The 20,508-nt window shown below is 43.5% G+C and overlaps 1 protein-coding gene across 10 annotated transcripts in view; it reads left to right on the plus strand.

Annotated features, from left to right (window-relative positions):
• Positions 1-6,291: 6,291 nt before the first annotated feature.
• Positions 6,292-20,508, plus strand: part of SLC8A1 (solute carrier family 8 member A1) — a 364,166-nt gene continuing 349,949 nt past the window's right edge. For 4 of the 10 annotated variants that reach the window (XM_059943524.1, XM_059943525.1, XM_059943518.1 and 1 more), the window contains exon 1: positions 7,857-7,980. The gene's annotated coding sequence lies outside the window, so the exon portion shown is untranslated. Of the gene's footprint in view, positions 6,431-7,247; positions 7,295-7,856; positions 7,981-20,508 lie in introns of those variants that run through there. The other 6 variants (XM_059943530.1, XM_059943526.1, XM_059943527.1 and 3 more) reach the window with 4 other exon arrangements.

A 20,508-nucleotide genomic window follows, 5' to 3' on the forward strand; every position in this document is an offset into this window, starting at 1 on the left:
ATGTGAGTGTGTGTTTGTGTAAGAGTGTGTGTATGAGTGGTGTGTGTGTGCATGCTATGTGTAATGTCAGATAAGAATGTAGGAAGAAGGAAAAAGGAGATGTGACAAACTCATGGAAAGAAGCACCGGAACCATCATTAAGTTACACATAAGTGATGTCCCTCCCTCCTCACCAGATCTGTTAATTTTGTGGCAAGAGGTTTACCCATGAGATCTCACTTGTGTAATGTTTGCCATCCAGATGCAGTCATTATATGCTACTCTTTAAATTAAACCAAAGGGGAACTCAGAATTCTTGCAGCAACTCTGCCTTGGAAGGAATGCAACCGTTGTATGTGCAGCTTCTGGGAGCAGTCGTGCCTTTTGGAACAACTCTTGGGTGTATATCACATATACATGCTCATGACTGCAGAGGTGCAAGCTGTGTGACTAGGTCTTTGCAGCTAGCCCTGACAAAGTCTGGGGGCTCTGAGGTGGGAATTCCTAAAGGAACCTCAACTCAGGGCAGGAACAAATGATCAAACAAAGCACTGTGCTCTATCATTTCATCAGTCTGGGACTCTCAAAAAAGGGATTGTATTGTTCATGAGCAATCTTAACTCAGATCTCTGCAAAACTGACCACCTAAACTAGTGCTTTCCCCCACGCGGTCTCTATCTTGCTTTCCCTGCTTCATTTCTTTCATGGCAGTGTCTCCATCTGATAACCCTATGGGTTAATTTGTTTATTTTGCTTACTGCCTGCTTTTCTAATGGAATGTAAGTCCTAGGAGGGTGGGAACTTTTACTGATGTTTTCCCTGTTGTATCTTAAGTATCTGGGACAGTGCCTGGCCCAGAGTAGATCCTCATAAATATTTTTTGAATGAATCCATGAAGGAATGAACCAAAAAAATGAATTAATATGACTCTTTTCAACTGTGTTTTGTCTCTGCTCTCCCCAGCTGTTTGCTTTTAATTAGAGTTGCTTAATGACTGATTTTGAACCTCTCAGCAACTTCACTGATTCCCTGATTTTTGGAAAAGAAAATGTAAGTCAATATGTACACAATACATGCCTAAAGATAACAGGAAATAAGAGATTCTCTGACATGCTTACAAACTGGGTCAAACAAGAGCTTATAAGTAATTAATTGCTGAGATAACTGACAAGGGGTCAGCTTACCGGCGCAAGCCTGAGGCTCCGTCAGATTGCCATCTCTTGTAGTCTGGTCTCCTGCAATGTCACAGACAATCTGTCTGTCATCACTGAGCAGGTGGCCAGGCAGGACTGTGGGTGTGGATATGGTGACCATGTCAGTTGCTGACTACAGCCTGCACTGCAGCTAGGAGGAGATGATAGCTATTAAGTTGCAATTTGCACTGGACAGGGGCCAAAGTGTTTACCCTATAACCCAAGCGCATCTTTTGTCCACATACGCCAGTCCCCCTACAGGGGACAGTATGTGTTTTATTAATTCATCTACTATGAACCAAAAACTGCTCTAGATGCTGGGGTCTGGCAGTTCAAAAAGAGAGACAGAGGCCCCGCAGTCTTGGACTTGGCTTTCTTGATCATCTGTTCCAATCTGCTCATCTATCTTTGTCAGGTCAATTACAATACCCACCTGTGTCTCTTAGAGACTCATAAAAGGCCCTTAAACATTTCTAAGTTCCCTTAAATTTCCAAGAAGCGTCCCCATTTTTATACTCTGTTAAATACCAATGTTCGATGCAGCAGCAGAATAGAAACAGCATTATGGCAGATGTAAGGGGACTTCTTTCACTTGTCTTTACCGCTAATTAGCTATTTGATCCTAGGCCCATGGTTCTCGGCTCTGGCTGAACCTAGAACCAACCAGGGCACTTAAAAAAATACCAGTACCCATACTCCACTTCAGACCAGTGGGAACAAAATCTCCAAGGGTGGACCTGGGCTTCAGTATTATTTTGAAACAACACAACTGATACTTATGTGCAGCCGGTATTGGGCAAATCCCTTTGTACTTTCTCAGCTTGTAAAATGAGGGTAATCATATTCCCTCCTTAGCTCATAAGGATTTCTTATCTAAAATTTAGGTTGCAGATGTCAAACAATTTTAATAAATAATTTTAATATCTACACAACTAACATTTATTTTGGTCTCCACTCAGAAATTCTTAAACAAATCCAAAGATGGCTAAGACTTTTGTGTGACAGGATAACATTTTAAAAGAAAGGGAAAATAGTATGTAGTTTCTGAACTTTTCTTACTCGTAACTGCTATGGACTCTTTAGGTCACGCTATGTAAGATTCTGAATTTTTAAAGAAACAAGAGCATATAGTTTCATTACTTCCAGACACTTCCCGTGGTAGCAGAGTCAACAGCATTAAAACCATGGATTAAGACATCCATAAATTCAGTCCATTTTCCCCTTAGGTATCTTGGTTATGACCATTTCAAGGGCAACTGTCCGGGCACTGTGGTCACCACTAAGACACTGGCAGTTCTCAGAAGATTCTAATCAGTGACCAGCAACTGAAGATGCAGTGAGAGAGCTATATATCATAGACAATGCCAAAGAAAAGAGATTTACTGAAAAACCTAAAGTACAATCTCTCAGGGACGTTGCTTCAGAACTGGATTGCAGGGAACAACTTCCTGGTACAGAGGACCCCAGGGATTTCGTCTTGAATCCCTATTGATGGGGTCCTCGAATCAATGTTGAGTTTGTGCAAACTTAGTAAAAAAGTTTCTGTCCTCTAGATAAGGTCCCCTGTTAAGAAAACTAATGTGACAAACAAAATCTTCCTCGGAGTGGTATTTGTTTAAAATGGCTCTATTGGAAATTAAACCCTCAGGTTATAATAGAGAGGGGATCATAGGAAAAGAGGAACATATAGGAAAAGAAATACTGTGATGCAGCAAGAATGCGGTACCCCCTTTATTGATCACGTAACCACACTCTGTACTTACAAAATCAGAAAGTGCACGAGCAGCTTCTTTCATTACAGAGAGGGAAAGTACTCTCGTACTGTAGGGGCATCTACTTTCCTGGATTACTCATTGTATAGGATTCTGCATAACAAAAACCTTAGCATAATCGTTATTAGTAATGAGATGGCCTGATTATGTTGAACCCAATTATATAGAATATTTTTTACTTTATGGGTATCATTTTTATGGAAACTTACCAATAATAACAACAACATTGAGTAATTACTATGATCAGGAACTATGTCAAGCACATTATATACATTTTATACTTTTCATAATTTCTTGAAAGCGATTTGTGATCTAGGTTTTCCAGACAAAGGTATTGTGACACACAAAGGTTAAAAAACTTCCCAAGGTCATATAGCCAGAGGTGAGATCCAAACCCAGATAGTATGACTCCAAAGCCTTAATTCTTAGCCAGTCTCTGTTCTTTTCTGACCCACTAGTTGATCTAGATAATGATTCTGCCATTGAGTTACTGACTGGTAACCTCATCACTGATAAGGTCTTGGGGTACAAACTAATGTCCTCAATGTTCTAAGGGGCAGAAATGGAAAATGAAAGTGTCAGGATTTTGCACAAACCCAACTGTTGACTATAAGTTCCTGAAATGCAGAATTGAAGACCTCTGGTGTCCAAAGACTGTGACAAATTCAGAGGAAGTGGGTGACTTTACAGTGACAGAGCACTGAGGAAGGATGGGTTATAACTCTGAGTCTACCGGGAAGGCTGATTCCACCCACCAGCAGGGCCACTGTATACATGGGGTTCAACTGGTCAAAACAAAACAGAGAAGCAAAAATTTAATTTCAGGAACAAGACCCCAGGGAGGAGGAACAGTAGCACTTAGAAGTCACCAAGAATCCCCCCAGTCACCCTTGAAGCAAACCCAGGATCCAATCAGCAGCAAACAAAACCTGGTCCAGCGGTTCCCCTGAGGTTCCTGGGTATGGGAAAATAGCTAATGCTAAGCTCCACTCTCTTGCTGGCCAGGCTGCAGACGCTATAATGCTTTTTTCTTATGTAGAAATCGGTATCAGACTGAACCCGTGAAGGAGCAGATAAGTGAGTGGTGAAGATGGGCAGAGTAGGAAATGAGGTGGGAATAAACTAGAGCTATATTAACACACTGAAGGAGCTCCAAGAAGTAAAAAATCAAAACAAAACAACGATGGTACCTCTGACCTAAGTAATTCAAAGTACTGTAAAAGTGAAAGGAATTACAACGAAGTACTTGTTTTCCCCATGATGAAAAAGTGTTGACTGTTTTAATACAATATTAAATATTAAAAGTAAAATTTGGGGTACCCCTGATCACATGTCTAATTTTTCTTTAGACTGGCCTAATTCACAATATTTTCATTTGGTTTGAAAATGAGTTTGCTAAAAGATCCCCTGAAGGTTTCCAGGGAAATAGTTCATGAAAATGTGAAGCACCTTTAGAATATATCAACTCTTAGTGATATCCCTGTGTAGTCTGCAAAATGGTCATGCCAACTGCTTTGGCTAGATAACAGTGGAGGCCCATAACTGATTCTTAAGTCCAAAGGAAAGAATGGCAATCAATATGCAAGAATAAATTAGGAAATAGTGTTACCATTGGAATGTAAATCAGCACCTTCCTACATACAATATTTTTTCTTTCCAAAGTCAGAGCCTGTAGCAGCCTGTTTCCTTACCTAGAGCTTTGTGCCAGTGATGTAGCCTTTGATAATTCTTGTAATAAGAATCCAGTCATGTATGACATTTAGGAGGGAGCAAAGGGTTTGATTTCCCTCAGGGCCCTGGAACCCTTATAAAAATGCCTTTAATGAGAAATGAAAGGAAAAAAAAAATTAGGGGGTCAGAAATTGAGCCAAATCAAAAATGGTGCCAAATCACTAGGTACTAGGCTACCTTTTAACGGTTCTAGGTAATAGAGAAAACTACTTCATGTAGTTTGTTTTCCTCAAATATCCAAATTAACCTAAATATCAGTCTAAATTGGAAAAAAAAAAAAAAAAGACGAATAAAGAGAACCAAGATGTCATCTTAATGCCTTCTCAGCTGCCGACAAGATGGATTTTGGGCACCACTGGAATATAGACATTTAAGAACAGGGCTTTTATCACTCCATGTCACAAGCATGCTTACACTTTCAAGAAAATCTGTGCTCTCACTAAGTGGTCCATAATAGCAATAACAGGCCTCACCCTTTCTACTAAATCCGTTCCAATGAGATGTAGTCCACTCACATTTTCATTTAGCTCTTCCATTCAATCCCTTCAGTTAGCTTTGTCCTATTTCCTATGGGTGGAGTCTTTAGTTATATGCTTTTCTCAATGTCATTTACAAAGCAGCCACTTGTCTCTCCAAGCCCCTTTCCTTGAGTGTGAGCCAAATGTCTGCCTCTCACACTCTCTTGAAGTCAGGACCCTACGTAATTTTTGGCTGAGGACATAACGCTAACGGAGAGGTGGTGACCTGCGTCTCCCCACATGTCATTCTGTTCACACCCATTAGTCAGTGCAGTGTAACAAAAAGTTTGCGTGGAGAGTGGCTTGCAAGAAAGTTTAATTCATTGCAGAGGAAAGGAAAATGTTCTTAGGGAAGAATGATTCCTGGGAATATACAAGACAAGAAGAAGCTCGGAGTTTCCTCCGTCAAGCTGAGTGTCCACAACCGCTAGGATGATGTACCAAACCCCTGCTCATTAAAAAGCCATCTCGGGGGGCTTCCCTGGTGGCGCAGTGGTTGAGAATCTGCCTGCCAATGCAGGGGACACGGGTTCAAGCCCTGGTCTGGGAAGATCCCACATGCCGCGGAGCAACTATGCCCGTGAGCCACAATTACTGAGCCTGCACGTCTGGAGCCTGTGCTCTGCAACGAGAGAGGCCACGATAGTGAGAGGCCGGCGCACCGCGATGAAGAGTGGCCCCCACTTGCCGCAACAAGAGAAAGCCCTCGAGCAGAAACGAAGACCCAACACAGCGAAAGATAAATAAATAAATAAATTAATTAATTAAAAAAAAAATTTAAAAAAAAAAGCCATCTCATTCAGAAAGCATCACCATCACTTGTGAGTTTGCTAGAAATGCAGATAACAGGACTGTTTCAGATCTACTGCATAAGAAACTGCAATCTCCAGGTGATTCATATATGCATTCATGTTTGAGGAGCATTGGCCAAGAACATTGGTTCTCAGCCTTGGTTACACATAGGCACCAACCAGGGAAACTTCAAAATAATTCCTGATGCCCAGGTCCCACCCCCAGAGATTCCAGGCTACTCTGTCTGGGGTGTGGCCTAAGCGCTGGGATTTTTAAAAGCTCCCCAGGAGATTCTGAGGTGCAGTCAGAGGTTGAGAGCCACCGGCAAAGAGGCAGAGGAGGGCTACTTTTCCCATCCCCCTGCTCTTTGCCTCATAGTCAAACAGCGGGATTCCTGGAGTCCGAATCTCTCTTTTCCTGTGGCCTGGTTGCCCAGGGCCGCGCTGTAAGTACGGGGGGGAAACTCTATTCAGAAACTTAACTTTCTGTCTAGTACTTTGGTCTCCCTCCCACGCTCACCCTCCACATAGCTGCCCCTGATGCCCCACACTTTAGCAAACCACACCAGGGGCGAACATCAACTCGTGCTTTAAAAATACAAACTTGGAGCCCACCTGGAGAGCTACATCAGAGTCTCAAGATAGGACGCTACCATCTGCATTTTTAACTCGCTTCCCAGGTGTGTCTGATGTGCAATCAGGTCTGTGAACTCCACAGCGGGTCTAGCCTTTCATCCTGCCAAGTCATTAAGGATTTGTAAGGATGAATGAGCTGTCAAGAGAGCAAGGGCCTGGTGCAATGCTCCTTTATTAATTATGGCGAAGTGATGTATTGGCAATGATAATGCTTCTCTTGGAAAGGGCAATGAATGGTTCGTCGATTGCTGCATTAGATCTCTCCCAACTTAACCTTAATGCTCAGCTTTTACTCCTCTCTGTAGTTTTAAAAGCTGCAGGGCTTTCACATTAAGCAGCCTCTTGGTCTTTATTCCCAAGTGAGCTGCAATCTTTGAGGGAAATACCAAAAGGGAGAATCTTTTGGAGTTCTTGGCTGGGGAATTAACAACCCCCCCACCCCCCTCCCCCCCCGCCCCCCCCAACCCCCCCACTGCAATCCTTATCTGCTTGTGTCAGCAGCTCCTAGCCAGCGTATTGCTGTGCAGGTCTGATAAGTAGGAAAAACACGGAGTGAGGATTTCAGAGAAAATCATTGATACATCCCCGGATCCCTCTGCTAAAAGAAAGCTTCCTTTAGCGGGGGGGATAGAAAGTGGAGGAAGAAAGATATATCTGGCTGAACAATTTCAGAGGTGAGAAACGGGTGGGCGAGCCGGGGTGGCGGTTCTGTCTGTGGGTGAGGGGAGGAAGGTGGCAAAGAAAAGTTGCAGCGTCGGTCTGCGCGTGTACTCCATGGGCTGGGCGCCGGGGAAAGCGCTAGCGTGCGGCCGGGACGCACTGCGGGGCCGAGAGCCGGGAGGACGTCGAGAAACCTTCTCCGCGGCCGAGGCTGGGACGCTGGAATTGCTCCCCGCCCGCCCGGAGCTCCAGAAACGCGCCGGCTCCGCTCGCCCGCGGTGGCCGAGGCCGCCGGGGTGGGGGCGCGCGGGGGGCCGGGGCGCCGGCGGCGGCGGCGGCGGGGCGGAGCGCGCGTGAGAGCGAGTGCGAGGCTGCGGGCGGCGGGCGGGCGGGCGAGTGTGCGCGGGAGGAAGGGAGGGAGGGGAGCGGAGCGCGCGCGCCGCCCGGGCCCCGGCCCTCCCAGCCTCCCGGCCTCCGCGCTGCCTCCCGCCCGCGCGCACCGGCTGCCTGCCGCCGCCGACGCTCCTGCTCGCGCCGGCGCTGCACGGGAGCTTGCCCGCCGCCGCCCGCTTTGTGCTTCCCCCCGAAGATGGGAGCGACCTTTCCCAGCTCGGGAGCTATTTAAAAGGAGGGAGTGCGCCGTCTTTCCTACTAGCGTGGAGGAACGGGGGAAGGATCCAGCCGCACTCCCCCAAACCAGGTAGGATCTTCGGAAGGGCAGCAGAAAGGGATTTGGTCAGATACCGCCAACTGTTTTCCATTTGTTCAAGAAGGCTACACTTCCCTCCGCTTTGGCAAAGGACCAGCTCCTAAATTGTGTGTGTATGTGTGTGTGTCCCCACCCATTTTCTGGGGGTGTCCGCGCTTCTCGGGGAGTGAAATTGCTCTGGCTGGTGCGTCTGGGCGTTGAGGGTGCCCGCCTGCCAGTGCCGGCTGCCGGAGCAAGAAAGGGCTGCTGAGGAGAGATGCTGCGCCCTGCGCCGCGCTGGGCTTAAGGATTCAGGGCGCGAAGAGCGAAGTCCACCCGGAATGCAGCGCTGCTGGGGACCCAGGCGTCCCCACCCACTGGGCTCTGCTCCGCGGTCACCCGTCCTCCCGGTAATCCCTGGGGTCTTCCCCAAGGCCACACTCGCGAGTCTCCTCTTTTCCGGCCAGCCCTGGGTGCTCCTTCAGCATCGACTGCGGAGAGGAGGGAGGTGTGGCCGGGGCGGGGGGACAGACAAGGGAGAGAGGCGGCGGGGGAGTGGGCTGCAGGGTCCCAGTCTCTGGGCACCCAGCCCGAGTGCGTTGGGGATCCTGCGCGCAGAGGCGTCTTTCCCCAGGAGATTCGAAGGGAACTTTGTCGCTGCATTATCTGCCTCTGGAGGTTCGCTGGCTCTTGGGGAAATGGTCTGTGTTCTGAGACCTGAGGATATCCTTCTTGGCTCCTCCTTAATGAAGAAGAGGGAGGTCTTATGGGTGGACAGTAGGCTACAGAAACCAAATCCACCCAGGCGATGCTTTTAAAAATATAGTATGTGTGCCTCCTTGGTTTTTCAAATCCCCCTTCCCTTATGGATTCTGTTGACTGATGAATGGCTTGGGCTGGCAATTCGTATTTCCCTCTCCAGACAAAGTGGCAGTGGTTGGGTTGGGAGCAGAGTGATCAAATTTAACAAAGAATTCTGTGAAGAAAGCAATGTGCGTGGTGTCCGCGGCCGCTGGAAAGAAAGTCCTGCTTTGCACTAGGTATTTGTTTAACCCCTCTTTGCCTGGTTCCCTTGCTGGCGCTGTCTACTGGTAGTCAGCCGCTAGTGGTTGTGAATATAACAATACAAACTTTGTCCTGCTGGAGGTGTAAAGACTAAAAAAAGAAAAAAAAAATATCAGTAGGAGGTGAAGTGGAAGAAGCTTTTTAAAAATGACGGATGTAAAGACAGTACAGGCATCCCCATCATGGAGGAGCTAGTAGAGTAGGTGGAGAGTCTGATCAGATCTGGTTAAAGGCATAGCTTGGGTCTCTTCAAATAGGAGCAACTGAACATCCAGAGTCTAGCATCTGTGTGAAGATTTCCTAAGGGAAATGGGGAGCAACCAGGAGGGGATTCTGAAAGCATAGCTCCCACCCACAGTCCCCAACATACACACACACACACACACACACACACACACACTCACTCACACGTTTTCTCTTTCTCAGAGCTACTTGTGCAGCAAGTCAGGAAAAGAGGGAGGAAAATGTATTTAGATGTTTCATTCATTTCAGAAAAGAAAACAAAGCCGGAATAGGAATGACCGCTTTGAGGCTCCTCTTTCAAATCCTGTGTTACTTGAATTTACCTCTATGGGTTTGCTAAACTTGCTTGATTGTGAGGTTAGTCTCTCGTGAAAAAAAGGAGGAAGGAAGAGAGAGCTAGCTCGCTCCATCTTTGGGGCCTTGAGAGTGAGAAGGTGGGGAAAGATGCACTTATTTCATCAGAAGCAGTATGTGTTGTCTTAAATGGTTTTCATTTTAGGGACTCTGCCTTCTTGAAGGATTCCATTTGGATCTGAGGGCTCTTTAGCTATGATTTCTCCCACCTACTAAAAAAGGAGCCTTAATTTTTTCCCCCTAAACTGGCTCTTTTATTAAATATGGCATGATTAATTCCTAGGGAAAAAGAAAAACAAAAACTGGACAGAGGTAAACTGTTATTCACTATTGAGCTGTGCAGGGACAGCAAAGAATGTAAGTGTCCATGACAATCAGACTCCCTTTACTCTGTCTTAAAAGCTTAGCAGGGCTGGAAGAGGAGTGTAACAAATTAAAAGAATATGAAGGCTGTGCTTTATATCTGTCTATCTGTGTATCTGTCTACCTACCTACCTACTGTCTATCTTTCTATTTACTTTATCATTACTATTTATGGTTTCTACTGTATCCTTTTGGATTAAGTACTAGATAACCCTTTTGTTGACCATGAAAGGAAAGAAAAATGCATAGCCCTAGCAGTGCTTTAACTCCAAATGAAATTACAAAAGGAAGGTGAAATTGCAAAAAGAAGGTGAAGTGTATAGTCAGTAACACCTATAGGACTATTTGCAGGAATTACATTAATTGCTCTTTCAAACTTACTATGTTTTGAAAGTAAAATATTCCAAGAGAGCTTCAGCATTTTGTTAGCAAGCTATATTTAACATGTTTTTTATCAGACAAAAATAGACTTTTATTTATCTTGCAAAGTAAACGCATAGTTCCTTCCCTGTACGTACTTAATCTGTGTCTTTGACAAAATAAATGGTGAGAAAAGCTCTGTAGATCCAACGAAGTTGCATTCCCCCTTTAAAGCAAGTACAAAGCATGCATTTAGCTCATGGATGGGTTTTTCTCAAAGTAAGTGCATTTTAGGACTGTACCATCTGATTTTCGTGTTGCAATTCAGTAACAGAGGCCCTTTCTCCGTGATGACTTCAGGTAGAGGAAGAAAAGCATGTAGGTAAGAAGCAAGCAGTCTGCCCCATCAGCATGGAAATAAACAAGATCTAAATTGAAATAGAAATTAAATCTGGAAAAAGAAATACACAATTAAAAGAGGATGGTAGAGCACATATCTTGCATGCTTGATATTTTTGCTGTATGTATGTATGTTGCTTTTCTCTAAAAATTAAATTGTTGCTTTACATTTGCTAACAACTTAGGAATCAGGGTGCTGAGATCTCACTTCTTCCAGATCCTTCCATCCTCTTTTTTTTTTTTTTTTTTTTCCTCTAAGGGATAAATGTCTTGTCAAAACATCTTCCAATATCATCCATACCTCATGGTCAGACCTCTCATCATAACCTCTACCAAACAGTCTCCCATCTGATCAAATTCTCTTGCTCCCTCTTGTGGCAGATGTTCTCCCTGACTTTCCCTAGATTTCAGAATCCATTCCCTCAGCTGCCTATATAGCACTTAGGTTCTAATTTTCAGTGGTAATTGGTGCTAACGAAGGCAGTAGGTTGCTGAACTTGCTGCTTCCAATTTTCTCTCTGAACAAAGGGAGGTCTATCCCCTGGAGATGTCCTCGAGATTTAGTGGAAGTAAATGTCAGGTGTTCTCTGACCCACTGAGATGGCCTGCCTGGGTTCTGGGAAAGTGAGCTTTCAGAGTCTTGCCTCTGAGATTCTGATTTAGACTCAGGGCTAGTCCGGTGGGGCCTCATTAAGTGCAGTGGGATTATTTTCAGTTTTCTTTTTTTCTCTTCCAAAAGATACCTGTGCGTGAATGTGTCTGCATCTGTCCTCTCTCTCTTTCTCTCTCTTCCTGCCTCCCTCTCTCCCTCCTCAGCCTCTTACACGCACACACACACACACACACACACACACACAGGCCCATGCAGGCCAAAGGGCACATGCGTACGCGTGCGCGCACACACGCCACACACTTCGCAAAAGATATACAACACATATTTTGAAAACAACTAATCAATGATTAGGTTCTCAATAGGGTTTGTAAATCAAGCAGCTCATTTTCTGAACTGGAGACTCCTAGGGTAAACTACTCTTACTGGCATGATTTCCTCACAAGCAGTTGAGAATACAAATGAGACTAGGCATCTTTTTCTAGTGTTGACTCAACTTGGAAGACAGTTGCTCGCAGCCCTTGAGGCCTCAAGTGTTTGTTGTAGGCTCTCTTTGTTGTCAACTATGTTTTGAACCCGAAGTGTTTTATGTCTACATTTGTGATTGTCCTTTGATCGGCGCAGCCGAGAGTATATAGTAAGTAACAGGATAGACCAAGGTTCACGAGAATCCCATTTTCTCTCTACCTGAAACTTTCTAGCCAATTTCAGGAGGAGGAGGAGAATGCAGGGAAGGAGAAAAGTCCTGAAGTGATGGAAAGCAGCTGAAGTGATGGAAGTGTGTTTTTGATCAGGGGCAAGTATGTCATAGGCAGCTGTCTAGAAAGTGATGTGAGAAGCACAAAACATCCCTGGATTCAAAGCATTTATCCTTCCACCAATGTAGGATCAGAAATTCTCACTATTAGAGACATTCATTTGAATAAAGTAATTCTATCTAGTAGATCCCTAATAGAATGCGATGAGATAACCTAGGAAAGAGCTACCGTTCATTCTCACAAACCGTTCACATCTGTTCATTTACTAACTTGGATTGGTTTATCAGATCAGCTGGCAGAAAAGTCCTGAGGGCTGGAACACGGGATGATGCAGAGGAAGTGAAAGAAGTTTGAAATGGGTTGCTGTGCAGTTAGTGCCCCCAGAGGGCCATTCTGATGGGGAAGTACCCGGGAACCGGGCTGCTGAAGTGGGGTGGGGGGTGGGGGTGTAGAGAGTAGCCAGACAGAGGCAAAGATAAACTGTCACCCTGAAATTTTACTTCTGGGTCAGCAAAGGTAACAAAAATTTGATCTTTCTTGAAAATTTACTCTTCTGAGAAATGGGTGAAATATGTCCTGTAGTGTGAAATCATATGCTGAAAGTCTTGAATGGCTTCTACTGTATCATTTTGGAATATTCATACCAGTAACCTAGAACACTAGTGTGATACTCGTTCAGACAAATGTTTTTTGGCATATGTAATAGACATAGAAACATGAATGTAAATATTAGAGTCCATCTTAATTTTTTAGAAAAGACAGAAAAAGTCATCACTCTGTAGATGTCATTGCATGTGAAGTCAGAATAATTTAATAATTTCCTGGTTGAATCTAATGTGAAATGAAGTCAAACAGACAAGAGAGTGATTCAGCAATTTTCTTCAACCCAACTGTGATATTTATTGAGCACTCAGTGTATGCAAGGCACTGCGCTGAGCTTTTCAGAGAAGGCAGATGCTGAAGAGTTAATGTGATGTTTGTTGAACACCTATTATGTTCCAGACATCAGTCTAAGCACTTTGTACATGTTTTCTCACTTAACACCGTTGCAAGAAAGCATCCTGATCTTGACTTAAAGATGAAGACTATGGCTCAGTTAAATAACTTGTCCAGGAGTGAATAGGTGATGGTACCCGTTTTTGAGGCTGTTTCAAAGCCATGCGCAAAACATGCTCTCTGCTCTGTGTTCCCTGTTCTTAGGGATGTACGGTCTAGAGCACCTAAACACTGGGCTGAGTGAGGTAGATGGCTGCAGCTGTCTAATGAGCCCAGTGCTTTAGAGTTGAGAGGAAGAAGAGAACACTGGAAGAGGCTTCATGGAGGAGGAGGAGGCATTTTAGTTGGTTCTCAAAGAGTGAAAGGACTTTGCAAATAAATAAAGCCTTGCTATTTTTAAAACATGTAAACCGGCCCCAGCTAATTTATGACAAGGACCACCCCGGAGCAAGGTTAGGGCCATTTCCAGACTTCAAGCTAGCTGCATGTCCCAGTTAGGACCATGCCATGGGAACTGTGGATCTGGAACAGATGCTAGCATAAATCATTGCTCACGTGTATTTTACACGGGAACCCAAAATTGATGATGAATTTCCAGCATGCCTTGGAGGAGAGAAGCTGTATCGGTCTGAGGGGTGAAGCAAGGAACAGACCTTCTATTTGACGGTTATATTTTCTGGGCCATCACAGGTGGTTTTTCTTTCTTTCTTGAGCACCGAATGGCTCTGATGCTTTCCGCCTTAAGCTTCTCCAGTTCCTCACTTCTGCTTCCCCTTAACGCACAGGACCCAGAGCTCCCTTTGGCTCTGCTCTGTTCAATGTATAGCACCCAGTTGCAGCATGTTTAGAGAATCGGTCTGCTTACTCTACACGCCAACCTCCACTTCCTCTCTGCACCATGGTAGTGCCCCCAAAGTGAGTGGCATCAGCCAGGGGCAAAAGGATAGAGCTTGGGGAGGGGCTCAGTCATCTGTCACATGTCCCTCAGAAGGTGCAGGTCGTCACTCTTCCAAAACCATCTGCCTTTCAAATGGTGGGGGATGTGAGCCCCCTGGAGCTGAAATTTGTGAGTTGATGTTGGGCACAGTTGGTGACTCTTTCCCCCCTCCCCCCCTTAACTCCTCACTCTCTTCTCCTGGCCATGCAGCTGCCCCTGGCCCTTTTTCAGAACTTCTCCTTATCAGTGCTCATGCTGCTTAGACCCATAGCTAGCACTGGAAGACACATCAGAGATCATCTAGTTTTTGTATCAACAAATAAGCAAATGGAGGCCATGTGAAATTAAATGACTCAATAAGAGTGAAATGGGACATAATTGAATCTAGATCTATGACTCTGAAGTCATTTCACCAAAGTTACATCTCCCTTTTTTCTTTGATAATATAGAAGCCCTCTAGAAATGTGCCTGTGTTTTCTGGCCTCAGGAGTCCGTGGATGTCTAGCAATGATTTCCTCAGGTGGAAAGAAAACTATGACTTGACTTCTATATCGAGGATATTGACAAATGCAGTGAAGTGCCCTATGGTACTCAGACCAAAGTTCTCTGAGGTCAGCAGGCATATCATGTTGGTTTTAATATTTGTTTGAATTCAACAAATGGCATATTTAACATTGTGCAAGATCCTTAACTTTTCTGTGCCTCATTTGCTTCATCTATGAAATGGGAGTAATAGTAGTAAAGAGCCTTATGGGGTTTTTGTGAGGAATAATGCATTAATACTTGTAAAGCATTTGGAACTGCTTCTGGCATATGAGTGCTCAGTGAGGATTGGTCCTTCTTGAGAGATGACCAGTGAGAGAGCACTGTTTCTACCTGTGTGCCTTTATGTGCACGTGCTAATTGCGAAGGTCGCCATGGAGAGCTCGAAGATAAGGGCATACATAATGACTACACCAAAGGTCACAAAGCTGTTTTTTGAAGGCTACATAGTAAATATTTTTGGCTTTGTGGACCACAGAGCCTGTCACAGCTACTCAACACTGCTGTTGTAGCATGAAAGCCATTGACGATACTTAAATGTGTGAACATGCTGTGTTCTGTAAGACATTGTTTACTTACACTGAAATTTGAACATCATAAAATTTTCACGTCATGAAAATTGCTTTTTTAAAATTTTTTCAATCATTTCAAAATGTAAAAAAAAATTAAATAGGCATTATAAAAACAGGTGGTGGGCTAAATATGACCTGTTGGCCATAGTTTGCCAACTCTTTTTTTTTTTTTAATAGATCTTTATTGGAGTATAAGTGCTTCACAATACCATGTTAGTTTCTGTTGCACAACAAAGCGAATCATCCATATGCATACACATGTTCCCATATCCCCTCCCTCTTGAGCCTCCCTTGAGACACAGATTGTAAGAGATATACACAGGCCATCTTAGGGGGCTGCAGGAAACCCAGCAATAGGGGTTGGTGTCGTGGGAAGAGATCTGGCCTAGAAACTCAGACACCTTGTTTTAGAGCCTGGTTCTGTCACTTCTGAGATGCATGGCTTTGAAAAAGTCTTTTAAGTTATGATGGCCTGAGTTTTCATGTGGGGAAAAAGGGGAAGGGGCAACGTTAGATGACTTTTAGGGGCCTTCCTAGCACTAAAAGCATTTTAATGAAGGGGAATTGGACATTCGAGATGGGCCATGGAGGACGGGTAGAAAAACATGAGAAAGAAAAACAGGGTGCATATTTGGGTAATTTTTATTTAGTAGCTCAGTTGTGTACCAGGAACAGTAAACCTGGGGAGGTAGACAGGCAACATATTATGGATGATGACCTTGAATGCCAAAGTGAGGGATTAGAATATCATAGCTTTGGGTTGTTAGCCAAATTCCTCAATTTTACAGATCAGGCTGAGAAAGGGAAAATGACTTGTCCAAGGCCACATGACTGGCCAGTGAGAGCCAAGACCAGCACTCATTTCTTTTGGCCCCTAGACCAACGACCCTTCCATCTACTATATTGCCCCCAGCAGCGTGGTAGAATGCAATTAATTTCAACTGTATGACTATGACCTCAGAGGGGAAAATTCTCATGTAAATTACAGAAGCTGTTTTTAGTATTTTCTAAACATGATCTCAACACCCAGCATATCTAAGAAGGTAGGTCTGTGAGTAATCCCATTACAGAGAAGGGTAATTGCATAAGTGTTAACCTAAGGCCTTGCACTCCAGCAACCTTTAGCCTGGCTTCCTGCTGAGTGTCTTTTAAAAAGTTTTGACTCAGATGTTATTTCATCAGCAAAGTCTTCCCTAATACCCTAGTAGGTCAGCTCCTCCATTACTGACTCTTGTAGGACTGTGTATTTCCTTCATAGCATTTATCAATTAATAAATGCTTCTTTCTGGAACAATTTAAATAAATGCTTCTTTCTGTAACAATTTAAATTAACATCTATCATCTGTCTTCCCAGCTAGATAATAAATTCAGGGGAGAGAGAGATTGTGTCTTGGTTAGTTCATGGTTCTAGCCTCCCATACCTTGCCAGATGCATAATAGACATTCAGTGTTTGCTGAATGAAGGAAGGAATGCATGTTCTCTCATTAGTCATTGATACTGGTGAAAACAGTCCTTGCTTAAGCAAGGACTTAATAGGCAGGTTACTATCTTCACTTGTTAATGAAATGATTAAATGATGAGTATTTCTTTCTCCACTAAATTTTTTCTCTTTTTCAAAAGCTCCTATCTAATCCTCACCTATCACAAAAAGACAATAACATAATAGTTGTGGCATAGTTACCAACATTAAAACCATAAGCCATAAGCCAATATTTAAACAATTCTTCAAATACAGGTGTATGGGATTGGTTTAAAGGACATGTTCACTAGATGCCTTACCTAGTAGAGAAACTATATGTTTCATAAACTGTGTTCAGGGTTTTGTGTAAAAAGTTCATATTTTCCCTCCCAAAAAGCTACTCAATTTATTTCTCTAAACAAAAATTTGGTTAGTTCCTTTTTAAGCTGCTTCCATTTAAAAAATGGATTTTTTGTATATACATACACACCTAGTTTTAGACCCATGTCACTGTGTATATTGTCAGGAACTTTAGAATATTGATGAAGGGTCACCATTACGTGAGCATCTATCAACTTGAGTTTGTTTTTTTTTTAATTTCTTTTTACTTCCTACTTCTGTCCTCCTCAAGAGCATCTTATTCTTTAAAGGATTATGCTTTGTGACTATGCAGGAAAATTTAAAAGACCTACAAACTGCGAGTTGATAGGGTCCTATCCCCCGAACAGCAATCTACTCGAAGATGAAGCTTAATGACTCAGGGAGAAAGCTGATGAAATTCACCAGCCTCTGCTCACATAACCAGTATTTTCCTTGTTAAAAAAGATTTTTTTTTAAAAAGGCATCTGCATGTTCCTATCGCATAGCTTGAAATTGGAGTCTGTATTAAACATCCCCAGTCCCAAGAGGCAGGCTAGAAAGCCAGAAGAGGGACTGCAGAGATTTACCCTTGACTTGAAGGAACAGGGGAGTTGGTGAAGCTCCACACAGAGCCTCTCATTTAAAGGGCACAGCTTTCCTCACCCCCTGAGCCTTCCAGTTTGGGGTTTTTGTTGCTGTGTATTGTTGACCTCTGTTGTTCAGGGCTTGTGGATGGAACCTGATTAGAAGGTCTCTGAAGACTTCCGTGGATCTGGTTCTTTGTCCTGTGTCTATGTAGATTCCTAGCCATCCTTAGCTGTTTCTCCTTAAGGAAAGCAGAACAAACCCTTGGCAAAACTACGAAGTACGTGTAAGTTACTCCCAATGATTTAATCTCCTCTTTGGGGGGCCCTGTTGATCTCCTGTTAGGGTCCATTTTTCTCTACCCTCTTTTACCTCACACACACAGTCACCAAGGGGCTTCATATTTTGATGCTGTCTGGAGTCCCAATCTGTGACAGTGAGAGCCTATCTGATACACTATTTCATATCAACAACTTACTGATATTACAACAAACGCTGTCTTCTAATTTTTAGGTACTGCCTTCCATCAAGGACCTTATTTAAGTCCTCTGCTCTCCAGTCTTTGTTTGCTAAACATGCCCGATGCCCTTTATGCCAGTTTTTTCCTCCTACCCAGTTCTGCCTTTCTACCCTTCATGCCAATGGCAAGACCATCCATATCAGAATCACCTAGGGTGCTTGGGAAAATTCAAATTTGGGGGTTCCTCCTTAGAGCTACTGTGTATCTGATGATAGGGCCCAGATATCTGCACTTCAGTGAATTTTCCAGATGATCCTTAGGTGACCTGAAGTTGAAAGAGCATTGTTCTATGCCTTTTGTCATATCATTGCTTCCTTCTGGAATGTCCTCACTGTCTGACTTCTGTCATCGTTCTAGTCCTCTCCTTTTATGGAATTTTCCATATTCTTTCTCCGACTCATGGTCATTTGAGTATCTATTACTGGAAGACTGTAAATTCATCAGGAACAGGGACCATGAGTCAATCATCTTTGTACTTCCCACGGTGTTTGGTCTGGTGCTTTGCACATAGAAGCCCTCAATAAGTGCTTGAGGAACAAATGAATGATCCACTCTCTTAGAACTAGAAATACCAGGAGGGCTATACTTCACTGAAACAAAGGTCTGAAGGCAAAATGTCAACAGGCTAGTGTGGAAAATATTTTTAGGTAGGAAATCTTTTTTGGTGACCCAGAAATAAATGCATGCATATGACCTCATTTTTTTTTTTTTTTTCAGTGTGTAAGGTTGAACATCAAAGAAAGGCTGCTCTTTCTCTACAGGGTGGATGGTGACCAAATTATTACCTGAAATAGTAACTATTGTCCAACACAAGGCCCCTGAAAGATTCAGAGTACAGAAAAGATGATCCAAGGCCCTCCTCCGGGAATTCACTACATTTGAAATCTTTTGATTGCAGGACTGTATGCTGAGCAGTTGGAGATTTCTAGAAGCCCGGTTGTATGACCCCAAGACCCCAGATATGTTAACCTGGGAACTAGGTGGTCCACTTTGAGAGCATCCAGGTGTAGTCATGGTCTCACTGTCTGAATCCCTGGAAAGTCTCCCCTCTTCTGTGATTCTCTAGTAATGAAAGAGTTATGTCTTCCAGAAAGGGGACTCACTCCTTGACTCTTGTAAGGCCCCACTAGAATGTGAGCTTCTTTGGGGATATTATCTTATTCATCTTTGTATCACGGTATCTGGCACATACGAGTGGCTAAGAAAAACTTGGCAGACAAACCCATGAATGAATGTGTTGTTTTCCCTTTTATTTGGATTACTTACCAGTTAAAAATTAATGTCTTGACCCCAAGACAGTAAATTTGTGGGCTGCGTTGAGATTCTCGAAAAAATATTGATTTATTGTTTTTAGGGCCAAGTATTAACTTACTTGTTAAGCTAAAATTCAGTATCATTCTCCCCAGCTTTCTGCATTGCCCTCTTTTATTTTAGTTTTGCTTGTTCAGGGCTAGGATTTCATTCTCTATTTTCTTTTCTCCTGACTGAATGGAAAAACCTTGAGATTATTACATGACTTTGGAGGGATTTCAGACCTCAGATTTTAGCTGATGATCCCCCAAACAGATCATCTTTCCCTGCTATGTGATGAATAGAAGTGCTTACAAAAGCCTTTCCTGGGGGGTGGGCAGGCATGAGACAGGAGAGGGAAACGTGAATGAGATGATACAAACAGCACACATTTATTCAGGTGGGAAGGAGGGGCAGCATGGGAAGGTTATTCCACACTAAGTACCTAAGTAAGTTGCTAAGACAGAACAGTATTGTCAACCTGTGTAGTGAAAACAAACAAATAAACGAAAAGGTCCTGCCGTTTTGGAAAGCATTCTGGTTATCATGCAAAATACCTGGATTTAAATCCTATCTGTCATGTATACTTGTATGATTTCAGCCCGGTTTACTTTGATGAACCATTTCTTTTTCTCGTTTGTAAAATGGGAATGATAATACCTCCTTGCAATATTGTCAGAAAAGATAGTGAATGCAGAGTAGTCAATATAGCACCTGGGACAAAGCAAGTGCTCAGTCAATGGTGGCAGTCATGGTTGTCATAAAGGCCCCTGAGTGGGACCCTTCCACTGCCCTTGGTCCTGGCAGAACAAATCTGAGGATAGTCCTGGCTGACTCTTCATGGAGACCAAGATTAGCAGAGTATCTTCCCTTCAAATTCTTCCTTACTTACCATTGGAAGACTCTATTCTCCAGCTTTCTTCCTTCTACCCATATTTCCATGTCAGAACGCAGAGGTAATATATTTGAATTCTTAGTGCTCTTTCCGTTTTATGGGGCCTCTGTAATAGAGGTGATTTGGGGTTGGTGTTTGACTAGATGTCTTTTTAGTGTCCTAAAAGGATACGAAGATATGCTCCCTTGAGGATGTCCAAAATATTAGGACCCTCTCAACAGAGCAGATGA

This window comes from Balaenoptera ricei, chromosome 13, assembly GCF_028023285.1.
Source record: "Balaenoptera ricei isolate mBalRic1 chromosome 13, mBalRic1.hap2, whole genome shotgun sequence".
Lineage (NCBI taxonomy): Eukaryota > Metazoa > Chordata > Mammalia > Artiodactyla > Balaenopteridae > Balaenoptera > Balaenoptera ricei.